At 39.0% G+C, this 24,793-nt stretch overlaps 1 long non-coding RNA gene across 1 annotated transcript; it reads left to right on the top strand.

Annotated features, from left to right (window-relative positions):
- Nucleotides 1-1,884: 1,884 nt before the first annotated feature.
- Nucleotides 1,885-17,038, top strand: LOC127410145 (uncharacterized). The gene is made up of 3 exons (XR_007892086.1): nt 1,885-1,990; nt 7,360-7,512; nt 16,292-17,038. It is a non-coding gene; the product is annotated as an uncharacterized LOC127410145 (long non-coding RNA).
- Nucleotides 17,039-24,793: the final 7,755 nt, after the last annotated feature.

Consider the following 24,793-nt stretch of genomic DNA (forward strand, 5'->3'; position numbering starts at 1 on the left):
AAAAAAAAAAAAAATTCTCTGCTTTTGATGTCAAAACGTAAACATTCATGCAGCCAACACTTGAATAAGCCAGTAAGAATGGCGATAAAGGTGCTTACATGCAACATGTACATACAATGGGGTAATGGGCAAAAATCTATGTGTGCTGATCGGTTTTTGCTTAAAGTGTTTATGACCTTACCCCGAAAAAGGAAAACCGTTTAAGGCATTGTTGGCTTATTAAGCAAAGTTGGTGTAATATGATGCATGTAAACGCTCTCATTTTTTTTTTCAATGGCAGATTATTAAACTTTTACAATTGCTTATTTTTTTAATGCATTCTTGTTTTTTTTTTTACTTGACATGGCATCTAAGGGTGCTTTCACACTAGCACTTTTAGTGCGCACCTGGGACAAATGACGTAAAAGTTCTGTTTGTTTGGATGATGTGAACGCTGTATTCTGAACCACTTGAAAAGGTGGTCTGTGGTACGGTACATGTGAACTCCATTACGGTTCACTGTTGATGTGAATGCAATCGTACCAAATCGCGGAAGTGAACCGCTGTTGATGATGTATATTTCATGTCTTTGCAGGCTCCCGTTCGCAATTATTATGGTGCAATGCATTTCACATACCTGCTTGTCTCCAAATAAATTGCCATCAGAGAGCAGCTTACATTCTTCACATCTCTCGCAATGCATCTACAGGCTCGCGGCAGACAAACGGCAACATTCGTCACATCATTGCACTTTCAAGGCATCCATGTGAGACAAATGCAAGTGTCGTTCTGTGCACGGGATGTTTTTGTGGTAAATCCAAAGAGAAAAACTTTAATACTTCACTTAACACAATTGAGGTGTTTCCTAGTTACAGTGGTAAACAGCTGCCGCTTGTACTCACATTGATGATGTAATTGGACCACAGTTCGGACCCAAAAAATATGATGTTAATGGAGATCAGCGGGGGCAGCAGGAGGGTGAGAAAACAAACTCAGGTTCGTTCCAAGCAATCATGAAAGTGGAAGTGTGAAGCACCCTAAAAACATGATGCTTCAGTGCGAGATGCTGAAAAGCGGTGATACGCGATGCAACGGTCAAAGATGTCTGACGTCTACATACATTAAATGTATTAGTTTACATGGAAAAACAATTAAAAACAGCGTAGATGGCAAAAACAACCTGGTCTCATAGAATCACGTTGCTATACCTAAATTTTTGCAAAATTATTTTCATGTGGCTCAATATACGTATCGCAGCAGTTTCCTGGTGAAAGAAAGAAACTCTAAAGGCGCTACAACAACAATTACTTTTATTCACTTTGACACAAGTCACAAGTAAAACGGCAGATTATCAGTTCATAAATATGTACGTTTCGCTCTGTTTCTAACAAAATGTGCAGTAGCTCAACTGATAGAGCGCTGCACTTGCAATGCAAACGACCGGTGTACAAGCCCAAAAGAGCACGCAGGTTGACATATCATCCAAAAGTGTCATAGAAGATTTAGTAAGACTTGCCAAAAACATCTGACTCGCTTTTAGCACCACACAGTGGACATTTCACCACGGAACTGCCGCGATAGGTGTAATGAACCAAATAATGTGATATTGCAAAAATATCACCACAGTCATATTATTTTCATCTCAGCCTGAGCAAAAACATGTTTAGAGTGAACGGCCCCTTAGATGATAGAATAGTGAATACTGTACCATCACACTGTGTCAATGCTTTTTCCCGTACTTTCTCTCTCTCTCGGGTTGCTGTTTAACTGCTAGGCAGCTGCTCTGTAAGTAAGTGGGTGGGACCACCCTGTGCTCTGTTACATTGACACCTCTCTCTCTCTCTCTCTCTAGTCTTCCCCTTTTCACCTTATCCTTGCATTCATTCATCCTGCAGCTGCATTACCCGACCACTCTCTCCCTTCAACTCTCTGTGTCTGTATTTGTCACATCCAGTCCAGAAGATGGATGGAAGAGGCTCTAAAACAGGCCAACAATAGTTGCTAGCACAAGGTGAGCTCTTGCAGCTGTGCTAACTGGCTAGCATGAACGTCACAGTATGGCAACAGTATGCTTTTGTTCTGGCTCCCAGCCTGAAAAGGGCCGTGGGGGGTTTGCATAGCGCGCTAGTGCTGGGTAATTTTTCTCTCTTGTTGCCCGTAATACCCTTCTGCCCCTGCTTCACTCTCTCTCTGCCTCTGCAGCTGTGTGTGTGTGTGTCTGCTAACGTTAGCGGGAGGAAATGTGAGGGCATGGGGATGATGGAATACGTGCGTGCGGCGGGCGGTTGGGGCCTGTTTTGGGCGCGTTTCCCCGCCGCCCTATTAGAGGCTTGTTTATTGGCCTTGTGATGCCATTGTTCTGCGTGTTCAGGGGCGGCCACACTGCGTAATTGGCCGATTGGCCATGCTCTGCAGCGGCGGAGGTGATTTATAATGTGCCCTGAATGGGGCTGACTTCATAACGTCACAGAATAACGCTGAATAAACGCCAGAGAAATGTTAATGAAAGGATGAAACGTCCACCGATCCCTTTGTGTCGGTGTGAAATCGGCGATTAGGACAAAGAGAGTCACTGGAGTCCCTTCTTTCTCCCTCAGTTTCTATTTTTCTTCACTTCTCCCTCTTTATTAATCTCTCTTTCTCTCCTTTTCTTCACTGTTTATCTACATCAGTCGCTCTTTATATTGCTCTTTCTCCTTCTTTTACGCCTTGTCTCTCTCGCTGTTTTTCCATCTCTCTCTGTCTTGGCTAACCTCTGGCCCTTTTCTCTCTCTCTCTTTCTCTTCTTTGGCCTTTGTACTGTCTTTGTTAATGTCTCTGTAGTTGAAGTTGTCGGCTTTCACTTATTCTCTTCCTTCTCATTCAGTCTCCCTTGTTTTATCTTCATTTTTCAGTCTTTAAATATGCCTTCTTAGCACCAGATTCCTGTTTGACAACAGTGATGCCAGGAAATCTTCACCTGCATGCCACCACTTTTCCCATGAACAAAAACTGGTGTTGCCTGTTTTATCTTTAACTCTACAAACCCAGATGGGAATGTGTTACATTTACAAATTTGTAAATAAAGGTTTATCTATTTAGGTCATTGCAATCTACAACATATCATTTTGTTCTCTAAACATATTTATTCCTCATTTGATTTTATTTTCACTTGGCAAAGAGCATGGAAACATATTTTTGCTATGTGATTCAATGCAACCTAGAAACTAATGGCCCAAATGCTCTAGATTTTCAGCTGGAAAATATGTATTGTTCCCCTTTCAAAATATGATTCTAGTTTGGCAATTACAAGTATGATTCCAGTTCATCAATCAATGACATGAAGTTAATTTAATATCATATTGTTTCTAAGGGTGTGTATTATCTGTACTGGTGCAGTGAAGCAGAAATAATTCAGAGAGTCCAGCACATTTCTTTATAAAGTTGCTAGGATGATCATATTCTTCTGGCTTATTACTGCAATGGGTCAGCTGTGGGTTTGTGTGTGGGCAGTTATAAAGCTAATAAAGCTTGCAGGGGGCAGGTTTTAATGACCTCTTAATTAAGTCTAACCCTCCCACCATTGACCAGATCATGTAGTGGAGGTTAAAGGTCATTTACATAGAGACTGGTAACCAGTGTCGACTACCACACTAATTGAAATGGGAATTCCTACACAATATATAATTTTATTTTTCTTTCCATATAGAAGGCCTACATCAGTTTTTATAGTTAATTCCCATTCAAAATAATGCATCGGCCTTATGTCTCTTTCTCTCTTGCACTCACTGTCTTGACCATTAGTGAGTGCAATGTCGACTAGTATCATGGCTTACAGAGCACTTGGTTTTTAAAATACAATTTAGTTGGACATTTGCTATGCTGAACTGGACTTTTAAATGGAGCTCATATTTCATTCCTGATTCATAATAACTATTGCAAGTAATACCCAGAATGATTTTCCCTAATGCATATAATTTTTTTAACTCAACCAAGAAATTCCAAGAACAAAAAGGAAAGTCCCCAATATTCACCCTAAATCCATATTTTGTAAAGACATCTGGACTGATGCAATTTGTTCTCATTACTTCTTTGTCTGCATGAACTGTTGAAATGTTTGAAGTGATCAGTGAGCAGACAAATAAATAAAAATGAATAACAAATTGTAAATTTTTATTGACTTTCTTTGTTCCCTTGGGACTTTAGAGACTTCAGGGGCCTATCCCGTCCTCCCAGCCTCCACTCTTCCCCCCTGCCCTCTAATGGGAGGGTGTTAATATAGTCGCTTTTCCCCTGGTGTTAAATAGGAACAGTTTCTCTTGTGTTAATTCTCCATTTTGTCGCTATCTGTGTGCAAAACCTTTCAGTGCCCAGTCTCTTATTCTGCACTAAACGTTCAGCCACCCCCTCCCCTTCCTCTTTCCATTTTCCCCTCCCTCTTTCCCCCTTTCCCCCTTTCTTTTCAATCTCCCGTTTCTTTTTGTGAGGCCATCTAGATTATGTTGCTAAGGAGATTTTTTCCCTTCTCTCTCTTTTTGCTTTTTTCACTGTTTTCCATTGATTTGGTGTTAATGCATTTTGAATGCCCCTTGGTGTGTGCTGGGGGAGTGGGGGGCACTGCGAGTGCAGTCTTCACACTCACTAGAGGAATTTTGCTCTGAAGGGGTCGATGGAGGGGGGACTGCCCAAAGAGAGGCACTCAAGTGAAAAATTAGGTGATTTTTACCAAGCATGGGAGCTGGCTCACCGAGACGCACACACACGCTCACCCACACAAACCAAGTAGCACAGTGACCACCCACTCCTCTTGTATCTTGTATCCTCTCTTCAGAAAACACTCACAGGTGGACTTACAAGGGCTGCCATTCTCCTTGCTTGTGCCAGTAACTGTATGTGGAAATGCCCATCACTCTTCAGGAGGCATGTCAGACATGTTAACTGAACTGACAAGCTTTGGACTAAAAATAAAAGGAAAAATATAATAAGCTAATTAAAGAGATAGTTCACCCATAAAAATTACAATTATTTCATCATTTACTCACCCTCATGCCATCCCAGATGTGTATAACTTTCTTCTGCTGAACATAAACGAAGATTTTTAGAAGAATATATCAGCTTTGTAGGTCCATACAATGCAAGTGAAGGGTGACCAGACCTTCCAAGCTCCAAAAATAACATAAAGGCAGCATAAAAGTAATCATATGACTCCAGTGGTTTAATAAATGTCTTCTAAAGCAGTGTTTCCCAACCTTTTTTCTGCCACGGCACACTTTTTACAATTAAACAAATGCCATGGCACACCTCTATCCCACTGTCCCACATAACCATCGTTGATAGTTTTCCTTTTCAAGAACTTCCATGTTTTCTGTCCACTTTAGTTGCGTGTTTACTCGTAATGTTTGAAATTCGGCTATGCAAAAAACGCAAGTCATGTAGGTACGGTGTATAATGAGATCACAGGTGGCAAGAGTGCTAATTGGGTAATGAATAAAACAACAAATTTGCATCTTTTCTTATTTTTAGATATATTCTTGCAATGCCTTAGCAAATATTTTTTTTTATTTATCTATTTATTTACATGGCTCCAAACTAACATTTAAGAGTGGTAGCACCGGGGTTAAATTCTACAAATGGTCGCACCAGCACTTGAGTTGGTCGCACCGGTCCAACTGAAAGAAAATTGGTTTTCTTTCACGGTTTCTTTTGATCAGGATCTTGATGATTAAAATACAGTCATCTGAAGACAAACAAAGCCTTTTTCTACAATCAGAGGGCAATAGAAAAGATTTTACACAGAAGGCAAGTTCCATTGTATCCATAGTTTTATAGTAACCAAAGTATAAGTAAAACCATGATTAGCAGTAACCATAAAACAAATTATGGTATTTTTTGTAAGAAAAACACATCCAGAAAATAAATTGTATTCTCTCACTACTATATTGATATAAGTTCATGGTAAATATGTTTTTAAATATCTGTGATGTGTGGATTGAAACCTTACAATTTCTGTCTGTTCAACGTGCATATTTCTCCTTTATTCCTTTTCAGTGCTTTTTAGAATGTTGGGGCCATTTAATAAAATTTTTAACTAGTTTGATCATCGACACATTATGGGGTTTCATAGAGGTTTTAAACAAATAATCAATGCTGAATTCGTGACCCAACCCGTGCTTCTCGCATCTCTGTTTATGATGATCTTCGCGGATGAGCGCTCGAGACTGGTCCACATGTAAATGCACGTCTCTGCGCTGATCTGTCCATTGAGCAGTGCTGACTGATCCGGGTAAAGTTGTTTCCTTTCGCGTTTGGAACATTTGCCATTTGATATTTCTCATACGGAACAAAAAACGAAGAGCACAATCAGAGAGTCAGCCAAATTTATAGTCGCACCAATGCGACCTCTTGCAAAGTTTAATCGCACTGTTTGGAAAAATGGTTGAAAAATTAGTCTCAGTCCGGAGCCCTGATTTATTTTGTGGAATCTGACAATTTTCCATGGCACACCTGACAATCTTTCACGGCACACTAGTGTGCTGCGGCACAGTGGTTGGGAAACACTGTTCTAAAGTGATGTAATCACTTTGGGTGAGAAACAGATCAATATGTCAATCCTTTTTGACTATAAATCTTTACTTTCATTTTCAGAATGTGAAAGTGAAAGTAGCGATTTATAATAAAGGACTTAAATATTGATCTGTTTCTCACCCACACCTATTATATTGCTTCTGAAGACATAGATTTAACCACTGGAGTCATATGGATTACTTTTTTGCTGCCTTTATGTTATTTTTGGAGTTTGAAAGGTTTGATCACCATTCACTTGCATGTGTTCTGCAGAAGAAAGAAATGTCTGTGTATGTTCTAGCAGAAGCAAGTCTCCGTACTTGCTCTGCGGCAGCAGCAGCAGCATAGCAGATCTAGTCCACTAAGACCAATTTTCTATCAATATGTCATACATACCCACATAAACATGCTAAATCTTTCCGAACTAGGTTTGTGCATTTGAATTAGGTCACCAAATTAGCCTCAGTGGCATTCCCCACTCTTTATCGACTCTCTATACAGCATATCATCACAAACTACATTTACATGAAGTATGCAATGATTTACAAAAGGCAGCATGAAACCTTCTTGCATGAAATGTCCCAGGCATCTTTTTCACACATATCTGTGCTGTAATTGTTTCCTTCCTCTGTTGTCAGTCCCTGTGTAATTAGTGGTTGCAGTGATGGTGTGAGAGGTGACCTCAATGGTTTTCCAGTGTTCCTTACTGTGATTTAATGAATAATGTACACTTCTGTAAACTTCAGAGTCTTCTGGTTTTTTATCTGTATGTTTCTGTCTCTCCCTCCCTTCCTGTCTCACTCTCCCACAAACACTGCTGTATTCTTCTTCACCCAGCCATGCAGTGGATTGTAATCTAGTGGCCACTCTGGATTCTCCAATTTAATTAGCCAATGAGAAGGGAGCTAAATCAGGAGTTGGCAGGAATTGAAGCCGCCAGCGCCCACTTCAGCTGCAGACACTGCGAGGTCATGACATGCATCTGACTTTGTATGTATTATGAGCTTCTTCTGTTGCCCCCCTCATATGACCTTCCATGATTAATGGAATAGTTCACCCAAAAATGAAAATTTGCTGATAATTTACTCACCCTCAGGCCATCCAAGATGTATCTGAGTTTCTTTCTTCATCAAAACAGAATTTAAGATTTTTAGGATTTCATTTCAGGCCTCCTCCTTTAAACAATGCAAGTGAATGTACTTCATTTTTTTGACAGTCCAAAATGCATATTTAGGGTGCATCAAAATAATCCACACGACTCCAGTCGACAAATAAAGTTCTTCTGAACCCAAACGATTGATTATTTTTAGAAACAAAACAATACTTATATACTTTTTAACTACAAACGTTCGCTTCTGTACATCTCTGTGACGTGCGCTCATGAGAGGTATGACGTAAGCTCGTTGGTAAGGTCACGCGTGGAGGAGGAGGCAGGAAGCGTGTCATTGTTTACAAGAGAAACTTGCACAGACCAAGTGCCGTTCACAAACCAAAACAGTCCAAAACAATTTCAAAACAATATAAAATAAAAATAATCATTTCCAAATAATAATAAAAAAACATTACTGCAGTAAATAACCATCCTTTATTTTTGTTTTTTTCAAATCAAATCACTTTTATTGTCACACAGCCATATACACAAGTGCAATGGTGTGTGAAATTCTTGGGTGCAGTTCCGATCAACATAGCAGTCGTGACAGTGATGAGACATATACCAATTTACAATAACATCAAATTAACACAGCACAATTTAAAGTCTAATATACACATAATTACACACAACAATATACAAATAATAACATACACAGTACAGTATACAATACACACAATATAGATACACATTATTCAATAAAAAAAAATATATATATATATATATATAGTAGTATATATAGAATGTACAGTAGGTTGTATTGTACTGTATTGACATTCAAGCTGTCGGTTGGTTTAATAAAGTGGTGGTGTAGTGGACTAAAGCACTGAACTGGTAAGCAAAAGGTTGTTGGTTCAATTCCCACAGCCACCACCATTGTGTCCTTGAGCAAGGCATTTAACTCCAGGTTGCTCCAGGGGGATTGTCCCTGTAATAAGCCAGTCAGGATGCTCTCTGCAGTGCAGGTGTAGAACCGTGTGAGGATGTGGCAGTTCATTCCAAACTTCCTCAGCTGTCTCAGGAAGAAGAGGTGCTGATGAGCCTTCTTCACAACAACTTCAGAGTGGATGGACCATGTGAGTTCCTCAGTGATGTGGACACCCAGGAACTTGAAGCTACTGACTCTCTCCACTGGTGCTCCATTGATGGTGATGGGACTGTGTTCTCTCTCTTTTCTTCTTAAGTCCACCACAAGCTACTTTGTCTTACTGACGTTGAGGGAGAGGTTGTGCTCCTGACACCAGTGTATCAGAGTGTGCACCTCCTCTCTGTAGGCAGTTTCATCATTGTCAGTGATCAGACCTACCACCGTCGTGTCATCAGCAAACTTAATTATGGCATTAGAGCTATGTGTTGCCACACAGTCATGTGTGTACAAGGAATACAAGAGTGGGCTGAGAACACAGCCCAATGTTGAGGGTCAGTGATGAGGAGATGTTGCTGCCTATTCTAACCACCTGGCGTCTGCTTGACAGGAAGTCCAGGATCCAGCTGCACAGCGAGCTGTTTAAGCCCAGAGCCCGGAGTTTCTCATCTAGCTTGGAGGGCACTATGGTGTTGAATGCTGAGCTGTAGTCTACAAACAGCATTCTCACATAAGTGTTCTTTTTTTCCAGGTGGGAGAGAGCAGTGTGTAGTGTAGATGCAATGGCATCATCAGTGGAGCAGTTGTTGCAGTAAGCAAACTGCAATGGGTCTAGAGAGAGAGGCAGCACAGAGCAGATGTAATCTCTGATTAGTCTCTCAAAGCATTTGCTGATGATGGGGGTCAGAGCAACAGGACGCCAGTCATTTAAACAAGTTATTTTTGATTGCTTTGGAACAGGCACAATGGTGGATGTTTTAAAGCATGTGGGGACTACAGACAAAGAGAGGGAAAGGTTGAAAATGTCTGTAAAAACACCAGCCAGTTGGTTCGCCCACGCTCTGATGACGCGGCCCAGAATGCCGTCTGGGCCCGCGGCTTTGCGGATATTCACCCATCGGAAGGATCGGGTTACATCCGCTACAGAGACGGAGAGTGAACTAACCTCTGTAGCTTCGGCCGCGAGAGCTCTGTCCACGAGGACGGTGTTATTTCCCTCAAAACGAGCATAAAAAGTATTTAGCTCATCTGGGAGAGAGGCAGTGGTGTTCATGGCGGAGTTTTTATTCCCTTTAAAGTCCGTGATGATGTTAATTCCCTGCCACATGCTTCTAGAGTTGGTGGTGTTAAACTGTCCTTCAATCTTGTTCCTGTACTGGCGTTTTGCTGTTCTGATATACTGGCTCATAACTGGCTTGTTTATGCTCCTCCGTGTTCCCGGAATTGAAAGCGGAGGTCCGCACATTAAGTGCTGCGCGAACATCGCTATTTATCCATGGCTTCTGGTTCGGATAGATCCATGTTGTTCTGGTCGGAACTACGTCCTCCACGCACTTTTTGATGAAACACATTACGCTATCAGTGTAAAGCTCGATGTCGTCATCAGAGGCGGACCGGAACATCTCCCAGTCCGTGTGATCAAAACAGTCTGTAGTGTAGAGTCTGATTGGTCCGACCAGCACTGGATCGTTCTGAGGGTGGGTGCTTCCTGTTTCAGTTTCTGCCTGTAAGCGGGCAGAAGCAGAATGGAAGAGTGGTCCGATTTGCCAAATGGTGGGCGGAGGAGGGATTTGTAGCCATCCCAGAAGGGAGAGTAGCAATGGTCCAAAACCCGGTCCCCTCGTGTGTTGAAACTAATGTGCTGGTGGTATTTTGGTGCGACTGATTTGAAACTGGCTTTATTAAAGTCCCCGGTCACAATGAACACGGCCTCAGGGTGCGCGGTTTCCTGCTCACTTATGCTCCCATACAGTTCCTTGATTGCCCGGTCTGTGTCGGCTTGTGGGGGGATGTACACAGCAGTGATAATGACCGCTGTGTATTCCCTCGGTAGCCAGAATGGTCGACACAGAAGCATGAGAAATTCCAGATCATGAGAGCAGAAAGACTTGATAGAATGTACGTTCCTCTGATCACACCAGGATTTGTTGATCATAAAACATACACCACCACCTCTGCTTTTACCTGAGAGGTCTTTCGCAGAGGTGTGTAGGGGTGTACTGATATCCAGGTTCAGCGCGATAAGCCAGAGCTTCAATCGCTCATGATCATGTATAGGCAATCGATGAAAAGTTAATATTTTTCCTGGCGTGCATTTTATTTGGGGTTTCTGAAGGTTGAAGCATCCAGGATACACACACAAAATGACCATTTTGAACAATACACTTATACAAATACAAATCTACAGCAAAGACAATTAAAATTTTGTACAGCGCTCCTTCTCTTGTAAACAATGTCCCGCTTCCTGTCTCCTCCTCCACGTGACGCGTGACCTTACCAACGAGCTTATGTCATCCCTCTCATGAGCACATGTCACAGAGATGTACAGAAGTGAACATTTGTAGTTAAAAAGTATAAGTATTGTTTTGTTTCTAAAAATAATCAATCGTTTGGGTTCAGAAGAACTTTATTTGTCGACTGGAGTCATGTGGATTATTTTGATATCCCTAAATATGCATTTTGGAGTACATTCACTTTAAAGGAGGAGGCCTGAAATGAAATCCTAAAAATCTTAAATTCTGTTTTGATGAAGAAAGAAACTCAGTGACATCTTGGATGGCCTGAGGGTGAATAAATTATCAGCAAATTTTCATTTTTGGGTGAACTATTCCTTTAACCCCAAAATAGAGAACATTTACTGCTAGACAATTTTTACAGCTGCTTATCATTGCAGTGACTCTGTCTAGAGAGAACTGATGAATAAAGAGCCTCGATTTAACCATATCTATATCAGACATGGTTAAATCAGTTGAGCTACCGTGCAATTCGACCACACTCGAACAAACTTGTAAATGTAGTTTATTATGTAATGCCTGCCTTAAAATCAGAAGTGTAGTGTAGGGCATACGCAGGCATGCTCATTTAAAAAAGACACTTATTTGCCCACCTGAGATAAGTGATGATATGTATGGCCACCAGAACAACGAGTAGGCTTTTGACTTGAAACTTTTAATCTACTAACGCGATGCCGCAGCACCGGTGAGTGAATTGTGTTTTTATTTTATTTTATAAAGTGTAAAGAGATTCTCCCTAAATGCGCACGGAGCAGCGGGAGGCGGGAGCGCAACTTTTGGCACTGGCAAGACAGACAATCCGACTAAGCTGATCCACCAATCAGAACGTTCATTTCAGACTTGATTGGATATATGCTAACCAATCATATTTTCCGTTTCGGTAAGGGGCGGGACATTTCCAGCGTCAAATGCACCATCATTTTTATTTCCCTGCTAAATGTAAATATTTACATTTACATTTAACATATGCAATTAAAGTTTGTATAAGTACTGCTGGACAACTGTGTCCCTTAATTATATAAAATGTCTTTTTTTTTTTTTTTGCCTTTTACTGCTATCGGTGGTGCCTTTTTCTTGTGATATCATATCATTTCAATTTATATTTCTAAGTAGGAAAACAATTTCACTATACACAGAAAAGCACATTATAGTACAAATAAAACAAATAACCATTAATGCTTACAGTTGTGGCCAAAAATATTGGCACCGTTAGTAATATGTAATAAGTAATATGACCAAAGAGAAGATCAAGATTATGCATGGTTAGTAATTTTATGTCACTGAAATAAGACCATGAAACACATAATAGATTTTGTAGACTCCAGTTTTCACTCACAAAATGAACTTTTGCGAGACACTTTTTGTGTTAGAAAGGCCGTATCGGATCACGCTCTTCTTCTGAGGTAAATTCACAGCGTGTCTTCTTCCAAAAAACGATAATGAGCTCAAACGAGAAAGACTGTACCTCTCGTTGCTTTCATACGGATTACACAATCAGAGAATATTTGTTTTCGATTTAAATTGGTTCATTTAAACGTAGACAATTCAAGCTTTCTATAGACATATTTCTCATGTCTGCGAGGCAAGTATACGCTGAGTTTCGGTACATTTTCGTGATGTGCTCCAGACAGAAGTTCACGGAGACTGTGACGGCAGAAAGCGCATCCTGTATGATTTCTTTATTTTACAAAACCACAACGTTTTGCTGTTATTGTAAGTGTACACAAATAAAAGTAAACCCTTTATAGTTTCGAATGATGTCTTACTCTTATCTGTATGACCAAAAATGATGGAGTATTTCTTTCTGCTGTTATCAGGGAAAAAGTTAGGTGATCGCTCTGGTGCCTCCGGTGACCACAGAGGATTGACTATGTTATGTTATCAATATAAAAAAACAACTCAAACAGGAGCAATTCAAATATTGAATTTTGGGGGCATTTCCGACCCTGCACGATGCTATTTTGAACCAACGCCTGATTAGCTTGCTTGTTGTTAAGCTTAATGGAGGGCTATTGCCTAAGTTCTGCTGGCTCTATGGAGATTTTTTTTATAGTGGTTTAATTTCACAGCAGTGGCAAACAATGTCGAAGTTTAGGGCAAACATTATCCTTACCTGGCTGTCACAAATGAAGGCTGGTCAGGTAGACTTCGATATTGTGTGGAGGCTGTGACAAAGAATGTCAAAGAGGGGGAGGGGCAGGGGCTCGTGTGGTCTCACAGAATTACAACTTAAATGCAGATGTCGGGCACACGTTTAATTGAGAATTGATGCCAAGGGCCAAATTTAAATAAAAACTAAAATGTAAATAAAAAAATAAGAAATGACTTGCAAAAAGGACACTTATCTAGTGAAAGAGAGTGGGTACTTGAGCACAACTTGGGGTCTATCTGTGCACGTGACTGCCTGCCTGAGTTTTGTCGTGGGTCGGAGGCGGCGCGAAATTTGACGGAGGCAGCCGCCTCGTAATTCTCTATGCAGGAAAATCCCTGCACAATGGGTAAGACCAAAGAATAAAATTATGATGTGCGGCAAAAGGTTGTTGAGCTTCACAAAGTGTAAAATGGCTAAAAGAAAATAGCAAAAGCATTGAAAATACCCATTTCCACTACCATGGAAATAATTAAGAAGTTCCAAACAACTGGAGATGTTATGAATCATCCTAAAACAGGACGTGTGTCTAGACTGTCTCCACGCACAGTGAGGAGAATGGTTCGAGTGGCCAAAAAATCTCCAAGGATCACAGCTTGAGAATTGCAGAAATTAGTTGGGTCTTGGGGTCAGAATGTCTCCAAAACCACAATCAGACATCACCTACACCACCACAAGTTGTTTGGGAGGGTTTCAAGAAAAAAGCCTCTGCTCTCATCCAACAACAAATCATCAAGGCATCTTCAGTTTGTCAGACACTACTGGAACTTTAAATGGGACCGGGTTGTATGGTCAGAAAAGAACAAAAATAGAGCTTTTTGGCAGCAAACATCAGAGATGGGTTTGGCGCACAAAGAGAGGTAGCCATATGGAAAAGTACCTCATGCCCACAGTTAAATATGGTGGAGGATCTTTAACATTGTGGGGCTGTTTTTATGCCAGAGGTCCTGGACCTCTTGTTCAGATACATGGCATCATGGACTCTATCAAATACCAACAGATAAAAAATTAAAACCTGACTGCCTCTGCCAGAAAGCTTAAAATGGTCCTTAATAAATTCACAGATTCACAGTATGCCCACTACAATACAACAGCTTAAAATGTAACGCCTTACAAATCATAAATTACAATAAAAGTGCTTAGATGTCATAAGATAACATTGTGTAAGGAACAGAGCTCAAAGTAAGTGTTTACGAATTAATAATCTGCCATTTTAATCATGATTTGTGTGAAAGTGAATAATTCTGATTTAATAAATTTAGGTATGTCTTAAATAATTGATATATTGATTATTAATCGGCACATTATTTTCTCGATACGTTTTTGAGGCATAAATATATTAACATATGCCGTTATTTAAATTAGAAGCCTAAATTGTGTGCTTTCCAATTCACTGTCAGTTGGCCTTCTGTTTAGTGTAGTCTGGCGTAATTGCTCTTTGGGAGACCACAAGAGGGGGGATCTAACAATTACTGAAGGATTTTTGTACTTCAACAATGAACAAAGTGACGTTGATGAGTTTGCAGGTTAGTGTATGAAACGGGTGTAATTGCGCAAACTGGACAATAAGAAATGGCAACGTTTATTATGCAATTTCTCTGTCTGAATAGTTTTCATTCAAGCTGTCAAACCTCAAAAAGACATACTTTTAACTGAAAATACATTGTGTAGATACATATACACAATATATCATCCAGTGATAACTAGAGTAAACAACCTTTGTCCTTTGATAACAATTTGGGTGGAATATAATGGAAAACTATGCGAGTTTCTCTCCGTGGCACTTCAGATATTTGAGCAGCCGCCGGAGCAGTAGCAGGGTGCTGCCGACAGATACGGAGCGGAGTGTGCGTACCTTCATAGAAAATAATTGTTTCGATTTTAGAACTTGCCATTTTGTCCACCAAATGCATCTGGTATATAACCCCCTCACCCTCTTACGACCCCAAGTTACCCTGCCGCTCACACCAAAGTTGTGTTGAGAAATATGCTTGAAGAGACAAAGACTATTGTGCAACGAGCAGCCCAATTTATTTCTGAAAAAAGCATATTCAAATAGATAGTCATCTAGGAAATTTTTCTGATTATCGATGCGTGAAAAAGGCATCGATCCCAAGCCTAAATAAAAGTAATTGTTGTTGTAGTGCCTCTATTGTTAATTTCACCATCATAAGTGCCACGATACTTTCATCAAGCCACACAAAATCATTTTGCAAAAATGTAGGTTTAATAATGTGATCCTACGTGACCACATTTTCATATATAAAAGAATCATGTGCCAAATCTGTCTGGAATTTTGTTTTTCTAATTTTCCACCCATTTCTCAGTTTTGCTGTGTAAATAGTGTTTGAATAATAACGTTTTACGTGTGTAAATATTCTTGACCTTTGCTGTTTACATTGCTGAGATACTCTTCCAAGTAAACATTTTTCAGTGTGACTATTTCTAACACCCCTGATCTCTTCTAACACAATGATTGTGTGTTTGTGTCTGTGCGTATGTACTCTACAAAATGACACATTTCTGATTGACTCTTTAATGTTTGTAATGAGAGTGTCTTAGAAAAATAGATTAGAGAGAGAAGCCCAGAAGAGTTGACAATGCCAGCATTAATCATGCAGCTTTCAGTGAGTTTGTTTACTCATCTATAGATAATAACATAGTGAGAATGAACCAGGAGAAAATGGTAAACACGATACTGGCTGTCATACACAACCCAAGATGGCCCGGAGGGAACCCAAAGTCCAGTCTTTAAAAAGCACTGCACAATCAAACACACTATGCTTCTTAGCACAGCCATGAGATTAATAAAACTAAAAAATTTAAGACTCAGACTCACACCTGTTTAATCTGAAAATATGTTAGCGATCCCATACAAACACACTCACTTTTACCACCTGTTTTGTTGCAACCCACACTCAGGCACAGCACTCTCACACGGCCTGTGAGAACAAGCTCCTTTCAGTCAGAGGAGACATTGCCATTCATGATCTATTTGATCACTTGTGGGAAAAACCTTAATTCTGGGGGACAGGGACTGAACAACAAAAAAACAGCAAAACTGATCTAATTTTTCTTTTTGTCCCTTATAGGATAGCCCATTCTTTCTTCTCCCTGGCTGGTACAAATTGGGCAACTGTGGACCCTTTCTCCTCACACAGAGATGTAGGATGGAGCAGGGCTGAGATCTCAATCGGGCATTGATGTGAACAAAGTTAATCCCTCATTGGTGCCAATGTGACCCGAAAAAATTGGCTTAAAGTGGCTCCGTTAAACTGGACACAGTTTTGCCATTCAAAGGCGGCACCACTCCCCCCTCCTCCTTTTCTCTCTTCTACCCTCTCTGCCACCCACACACACTACTAGTGGAGCATTAAGACAAATACATTCATAACCCTGTTTTATTAAAGACTTGGGGCCCCTGGGTGTTGTGTAGGGGCCCTGGGGGTTCTGGTGCGACAGTGGGGCGATTAGGATAAGCCTTTCCATGAGGGACATGGACACGGCACAGCAGCAACTGGGCCCTAAGATGTCTGTTCCCCTCCCACCTCGAAACCTAATCCCCTATTTCATGCACATTAGTGCTGTGTAAATGGTCCCCTGCGCTGCCTTTACAGTGAGTTCTGCTTTAAAAGAAAGATGCTCTAAAGATGCTGAGAATCAGACACATTTTCACAGGTGCAAGGTAGAAAGCAATGCAAAGAGTGAAAAAAATCCATTAAATAAACTTTTTATATATAAACAAATAATACAATTTGGATTCCAAAAATATTACAAGATAGCATTCCTGTGACAAATGTTAATAAAAAAAATGGGCTTTTTTTATTAAAGTCATGGAAATTCCCACCCCATGATATTTTTTATGTTTTTTAAATAAAATGGCATATATATATATATATATATATATATATATATATATATATATATATATATATATATATATATATTTTTTTTTTTTTTTTTTACAGCATTTATTAATCCTTGTTAATGCTAGTTAATAAAAAATGCAATTGTTCATTGTTAATTTATGTTAGTTCATAGTGCATTAACTAATTTTATCATATAACATTTTTGATTAAAAATGTTTTACTATATGTTGAAATTAACATTAACCAAGATTTAAAAATGCTGCAAAAGTATTGTTCATTTTTAATGCAAGTCAACTAATGTTGAAATAATTAATAATTTAATGAATGGGTTAATAATTGCTTCATGATTCATTCATGTTTACATGATTAATGCATTGGGATATTTGTTCTCACGTTTCACTTCAGTGGTTTTGTGGTTAAATTCTTCAATGCTGATCTACATTAAGGGTATGCAGGAGGAGGCATAATCTCTGTATATGTGTATTCATGCCTCTGTGTCTGTTTCTGATCAATGTGTTCGAAGTTTGTGTGTGGGCCTGTGTGATGTGTTCTAAATTATTAATAGTTCTAGCATGTGTGCGTTAGGGCTTTGTCACTCTCTATAGTACTTATAGTAAGGGTGTAAGCAGTGAGTCTGTGTGGGTAGTCCTGGGGCGAACTTAAAGGGATAATTGACCCAAAAATTTAAATTCTCATGTGGTTTTAAACCCATATGACTTTCTTTCTTCTGTGGAACACAAAAGGAGATGTTAGGCAGAATGTTAGTCACCTCAGTCACCATTCACTTTCAGTGCATTGTTTCAATGAAAGTGAATGGTGACTGAGGCTAACATTCTGCCTAAAATCTACTTTTGTTTTCCAAAGATGAAACTCATACAGGTTTGGAACAACATGACGATGAGTAAATGATGACATCATTTTCATTTTTATTTTGGGTGGGTCCATTAAGATGAATTGCATGTGACATGAAAGATGCCTCTTTTGGCTTAGATTTCAACTTGTAGATTGTTGTCCAATGTACAGTACTGTGCAAAAGTCTTAGGCATTTGTGAAAAATGTTGCATAGTGTGGGGGCCATATCCTCTGTTGCAGGGCTCCCTGTTCTTCTATTCTATTTGCAAAAGGAATGTTTGGGAGTCTAAAATGTATATTTTTTATTGAAACACTAAAGCTGGAGATATAAATAATCATCTTATGACAAATGTTTTTGTGAAACATCTTATGTGCCAAAGAGCTTTGCACAGTACTGTATATGTCAGCATTTAAGTGTTAAACGTATGTGTGTGTGCTTACACTGCGGATTTGTTGTGATCTAGAGTCTGAGACTCTCTTGAAGCCGAGGCCTTTGTGTTGTTACCTTTTTTAGTGTCCGAGGGTTTCAGAAAGATTCAGTGAGATTTACTTGGCTGATACAAAAGGCAAACCCTCTCTAAAGCCACTAAAGAAGTGTGCAAAAAAAAAAAAAAAATTCTCAGTCCACAATTCACTATGATTTATGCTTCTCTTGTCACTGTGAGAATACACAGTAACAATCAGCATTTTGTGGTATCGGCAGCAGAACCATTGAGAGGAATGTGTACAGTGTGATCAGTCAAAGGAAAGAGAGGAAAAAAGTTGAATTTATGTAATGTATAGGTATTGCATTGCATATACTGTACACTCACTGAGCACTTTATTAGGAACACCTGTACACCTACTTATTCAAGCGATTATCTAATCAGCCAATCATGTGGCAGTAGTCAAATGCATAAAATCATTCAGATTTGGGTCAGGAGCTTCAGTTTATGTTCACATCAACCAGCAGAATGGGGAAAAAACGTGATCTCAGTGATTTCTACCATGGCATGATTGTTCTGTAACTGCTGATCTCCTGGGATTTTCACACACAGAATCAGAATGGTGACAAAAACAAAAAACATCCAGTGAGCGGTAGTTCTGGGGATGGAAATGCCTTTTTAGTGAGAGAGGTCAACAGAGAATGGCCAGACTGGTTCGAGCTGACAGAAAGGCTACGTTAACTCAGATAAATACTCTGTACAATTGTAGTGAGCAGAATAGACGGAATGCTATCTCAGAATGCACAACACATCGAACCTTGAGGCGGATAGGCTACAACAGCAGAAGACCATACCGGGAACTTTATTAGGACCATCGTGTTCCTAATAAAGTGCTCAGTGAGTGTATATTTCATTCAAAATAAATACAACAGGTTTGGTATTTTGTTATCTAATGCAATGACATTCATACATTTTTAAGTGTGGCTGAAGTGTCCAAATACTTTTTCAGGCCACTGTATATATAATGTAATACATTCAGGGATCCAGACAAAATAAATGACCATTAGCTCCTAATCTGAAACATTAAGGAGCCAAATGGCTGTTTTTAGTCACCAAATCACAGAATTGCTCGATTTAGACTGCTGTTCAGAAACAAGATAGAAAGCCAAAGAAATGATAACCTATTAATAGGAGGTTTAATAAACAGTATATACAGTATAACTGAGAAGATAAGTTTGCATTTCCATTTCTCATAAATGTTCACACCCCTTTTGTAATTTATACAAATATAAGAGATAATTTTTTATTTTTTATTTAGTACTACCCTTCAGAATCTACATTATAGATATTTACATAAAGTAGGCTCTAGTATGTATATAGTATGTTGTCTTCTTGAACATCAGTAAATGTTTGCACCTTGTGTAATAGTTGTGTACAAGTCCCTCAACTGTCCTAAGTGTCAAAAGCTTGATCTCATATATATATATATATATATATATATATATATATATATATATATATATATATATATATATATATATATCAGATACAGAGTCTACAAGAGTGCAAACTGAATGAAATCCCAGATGCAGTTTATTGTGCTACTCCAATCCCAATCAATAATTTCCAGAAGAAGAAAAAAGTGGTATACAATACGGGACTTTTAATTATAAAGAAGCCCGAAATACACATGGGACTCTTATTTTGTAATGTCTGTGCTCCCAGTTGTGAGCTCACTGATGGCTAATTCCTGAGAATGTGAATCTGATTCAAATTGCTAACTTGAGCTCCTGAGTTCAAACTCTCAGTTCTTTTGGGGTGATTCATGAAAAATATCCAGTTTAAAAGAGTCATTTGTTCACGACTCTCTCGCGCTGGGTTTGTTGTTGAGTGCGGTGCAGCGAGCTTGTCAGAAACAGAACAGGTGAAAAATGGCGCGAGTCACACAGGTTGTGCGCGCTCTAAAAAAATATATTCAATAACTCACAAGATGATATCTGATGAAACCACATATGAATGCACACAACCCAACAATCAATTATTTTAGGTCGCAGTCTGGAGCCCTGACATACACACCAAAATACTATACAATGTAATTGTCATTCTGTCAATCTCTTTCAATCAATCAGTCCCACACCCACAGAATTCTCATCTTGAATTCATTCACTCTCTTCGGTTGAACTGACAGTGATCTGACACTTAGCCAACTTTCAGCGGTGTGTTTGTGTAGGAGCAACAGAAAAAGAATATGATATCAGAGAGAAAGTAAATGTGTGAGTGTTAGGCCTGAGGCAGCGTGCCATAAAGTGAGATTAGCGGTAATAATCTGTTAGTGTGTGTGTGGTATGCGCCACAAAGGCGAGTCCTATGGCTTCTATTCTCTCACCCAGACAACTGTCAAATCTTCATCTACCCTACTAAAAAAAAAATCCAGTAGATTACATACAAATGCAACATGTGAGACACATTCATTCCTGGACAGTTGCTTTTTCTCCTGTGTTGTGAAATAAATCACATTTGAAATTAAGATTTGAATTCATTGGCAATAAATTGAAGCAAAGGACTCATTCCCATACTGAAGGCACCAGACTTTTGGATATTTTTAATCACTGTCTGATAAAGTGTGTTGAATAGCAATGAGTGTTGTGTGGGCTTTCTGTAGTCAGGGCTTCTATTATGTTGAAATTATAGGCTTGTTTGTCTAATTACAACAACACTATACAGAAAATAGTTCACATGCCATTTATCTATTGGTTCTCACACTAAAAGTGACAATGATATGTAGGCCTATTCCCAGACACACACAAATACAAACATACACAAAAAGGGTGGTAAAGACTTGAATGAACCGAGAATATTAAAATAATGGAGGGATAATTCTGAAAAAGAGAATAAGACTGAGATAAAGAGAGAACCAGGCATATTACAAGCATATAAGTCATCAGTGTCTTCTCAGACAAAATGTGGACAGTTGTGTCCCAGACATGCTTTGAGACAGTATACAACATAAGACTACTTTAGACTGGAGGGGAGTGCCAAAAGACATACATATGTGACGAAATTTTTAAAAAGCGAGGAGAGAAAGATATTGAGAAAGAAAAAAAGAAAAAATGAGGAAAAAAGAGTAATAGATATATTGCAATTTTCTTGTTGTTTTCAGTCTAACAGTACAATTCAATAAATTATCACCTAAATACGTTTTAGGTAATAAAGTGTATAGAGAGGTTTAAAGAAGTGTTTCAATATGTTTTCCTATTTCCATTATATTTTCATTATTGGCAAGACTACTGAAACATCAAACCTGATACATGGAGCATCTTAAATCCTGGTGCACTCCATTGCCTTGATTATATCTTCTAGAGAGAAAGAACCTAAAAGAAAGATAAGTTGATGTTACTCACTGTTTTATTTAAACATTAACATTTGCTCCCTATCAGCTACGCATGCCCAGTGCTACGGGGGTGCTTGAGGGTGCTAAGCACCCTCAAATGAACCTTAGAGCACCCTCAATTGTAGACCAGAGCAAACTGCTGCCCGCGGTTGATTTATCATGAACGTTTTTTATTAGATCTTTCATTTATCTGGCTTTGGGACCTATCGGACATCCACAAGCTTTTAATATGCTCAGGGGTGCCAGATAATAGGTGCAACACCCCATTCAGATATTTATACTTGCACCAATAGAAAATATTTCGCCTTATGTCATACTTAATTTATGCATTCTGGCAACCATGCATGTGAGTGTGCGTGCTTTCTCCTCTTTGGAAAAAAACCATAAAGTGCTCAATAGTGCAATATTATGCTCAAAGAAAAGTGTGTTGCAGTCACTCCGTGTTCATTCGTGATGCTGCGTGTGCTGTTTAGTGCCAAGTCTGCGAGCAAACCTTTTCAGTGATGAATCTTAGTAAAATCCCAATAGATCTTTGCATCATTCACACACGTGAGCAAAACCAAGCGAGAGAGAATATGTTTGTTCTTTGTTTTATTTGTGAAATGCTGAAGTCCCTCACACCTGTATGTGAAGGTTACTCTGGCAGTAATCATTTATCAGTGTCATGCAGCCTGTTTTTTTCAGTTGCATGCTGAATGGGATGCCAAATACACCATTGACGAGACTCACATCATGACCCATGAACGTGTAAACAGGTTGATAATGTTCTGAGAATAAAACAAATGTCCACTTTGCGGCCAACATTAAAATAAGCCTTTAGAATCTATAATTTCCGAATATTATATTTTACTGTTAAACCAGACTCCTGATGTAGTGTGTTAAATTGAATACTAAATTACCACTGCATTGAAGTATGGTAAAAATAAACAATTAATAATTATACTCAGTCTTAATTCAGTTTTACTAACACATGATAGAAATGTAGCAGCAAAACTTCAAGCTATCGCAGAATGGTCCCATCAGAATACACTTCAGAAAATTGTGCATCATTCATTGAGTGCATGAGTGCACTACTACTTCTGGGCTTAAAAGTTACAACTATTGCTGAATGTTTTATCTTCTCTCTTCCATGTTCTACTTAACGACTGATTTGGCCCCTGTACCAAAACAATTGCACACCCCTGCTCAATTGAATATGTATGTCTAATACTGTAAATTGGCAAGCAGATTTCCTTGAATGCTTCAATCCCACAATTGGTGCATCAAAACTTATAAATGTGTATGATTGTGCAAATCAGTATGTCCTAATCTGCAGGTGCAGCATTTTGCTGTCATTTTCAGCAACAGATCATGTGAAAAAAACGAAGCAATAAATGTTTTGTTCATAAAAAATTAAAATAAAAACCTGTTATTTACGTTGTTTTAGTAGCATTTAAACATGATTTAATATATTTAAAAAATGTGTAATTACGATACATCTCCACTTTATACAGAGCACCCCCTCTATTTTCAGAAGCACCCTCCGTGATTTTGATCTGGAACCGGGCACACCAGAAGACCAAAAAGACGAATGGGACAGGAATTGAAAGCAGTTATCTTCTTTCTACTGGACCATGTTCATTGAATGGGACATACTGCCCCCTAATGGTGGATAGGAGGAATACACATTGTATTGTAAGCAGTGTGAAAGAAGTAATTTATTAAGAGAAGCATCATCAGTTCGTGATAGGGCTCATCATTTCTCAGTGTGAGATATTTTTATTTTCACTTTATTTTTTTCTCCCTCTTCCACTGTGGACCCCTTTGAGACGAGTATTTGTCCTTCTACAGCCCAGCTTTACTGAGCAGCTTGTTTTCTGTTTTTGTACTAGTAAATTGTCAAAGTTTTGTACAATTTAAAAAATCTAAATCTGAAATAGGAAAAGTTAATTAATGACTGTTGGCTAATTAGAAAAAAAGATATGCATTTCATAGGCCACATATATTCTTTACGTGACTATATTTAACATCACAGTAATTAACACATCAAAGGGAGCTGTATGTTAGGCTATATTGTGAGGTTTCTATTTCAAACTATCGGAAAGATGAGCCTTGGAGGATGTAACCTACCGAGATGACCTGCCACTGTCACAATGCTGCTTTTGTCGCCTCATACAACAATCCCCATTCTGTTTACCACTAATGAATGCGCATTGTGTATAATATACCTTTGTTTATGCATGGCATCTCGAATTAACCATATCCAAAAATATGACACTCTTGAATTCGACAGTTTTTTCGATGAAGCATACTTTGAGGGCAAATAAATGGACATATGTTGGCAAAACAATTCTGTGATTAATCTAAAGCTATTTTCTATATTGTGGAGCGGTATGAGTCATAAAAAGGGACACGCTCCCGCTGAGTGGAACTTCCGGTGCTGCGGAATGCGAGTCGCGCCAAATTCTGAGAAAACATGCAAAACAGTAGGCTACCTTTCTTTCTAATATCTCCTTTCGCTTCAAGCTCTTTAACAGCTAGCGCTGAACCTGCCGCAAATGAATGTTTGATTGTGTTTTTAATACTAGCCCTGACTTACACAGAGAAGTCTGTCGGGTACAAATGATGGCATAATTGAGAAAATATATGAACATTTCATGTTTTGGCCTACGCAAAATTTCTGTTGGGGTCTTCTTGTGGACGTGCTTTGATGTTTAATGAAACAACTTAATTCAGCCTCTGGTTCAGAAATCTTATCCCTAAATGTAATTCTGTTTATAATGCTATTGAGCATTGCAGGATTGGCATGGTCACCTTAATTCATGCCTCCCATGTCTTTTAACCTTTATTACACCTCTCTGTTATCTATTTTTCCTTCTATCGAAAGAAATAAAAATCACAAATGAGATCTCTTTAATATTTTAATTCTCCCCTGTGTCTCCCAGACAATAAGGTTACATGGAGAACAAACAGAGACTTTTGTTCTCTTTAGTTCCCTTACGACTCAGTACACTTGACATTGCGTTTATTAACGCATCTGGGGAGTGCCTTCTTACACGACCTAGCTGAAACCTCTCT

Source organism: Myxocyprinus asiaticus, chromosome 19 (assembly GCF_019703515.2).
Source record: "Myxocyprinus asiaticus isolate MX2 ecotype Aquarium Trade chromosome 19, UBuf_Myxa_2, whole genome shotgun sequence".
In the NCBI taxonomy this organism is placed as follows: domain Eukaryota; kingdom Metazoa; phylum Chordata; class Actinopteri; order Cypriniformes; family Catostomidae; genus Myxocyprinus; species Myxocyprinus asiaticus.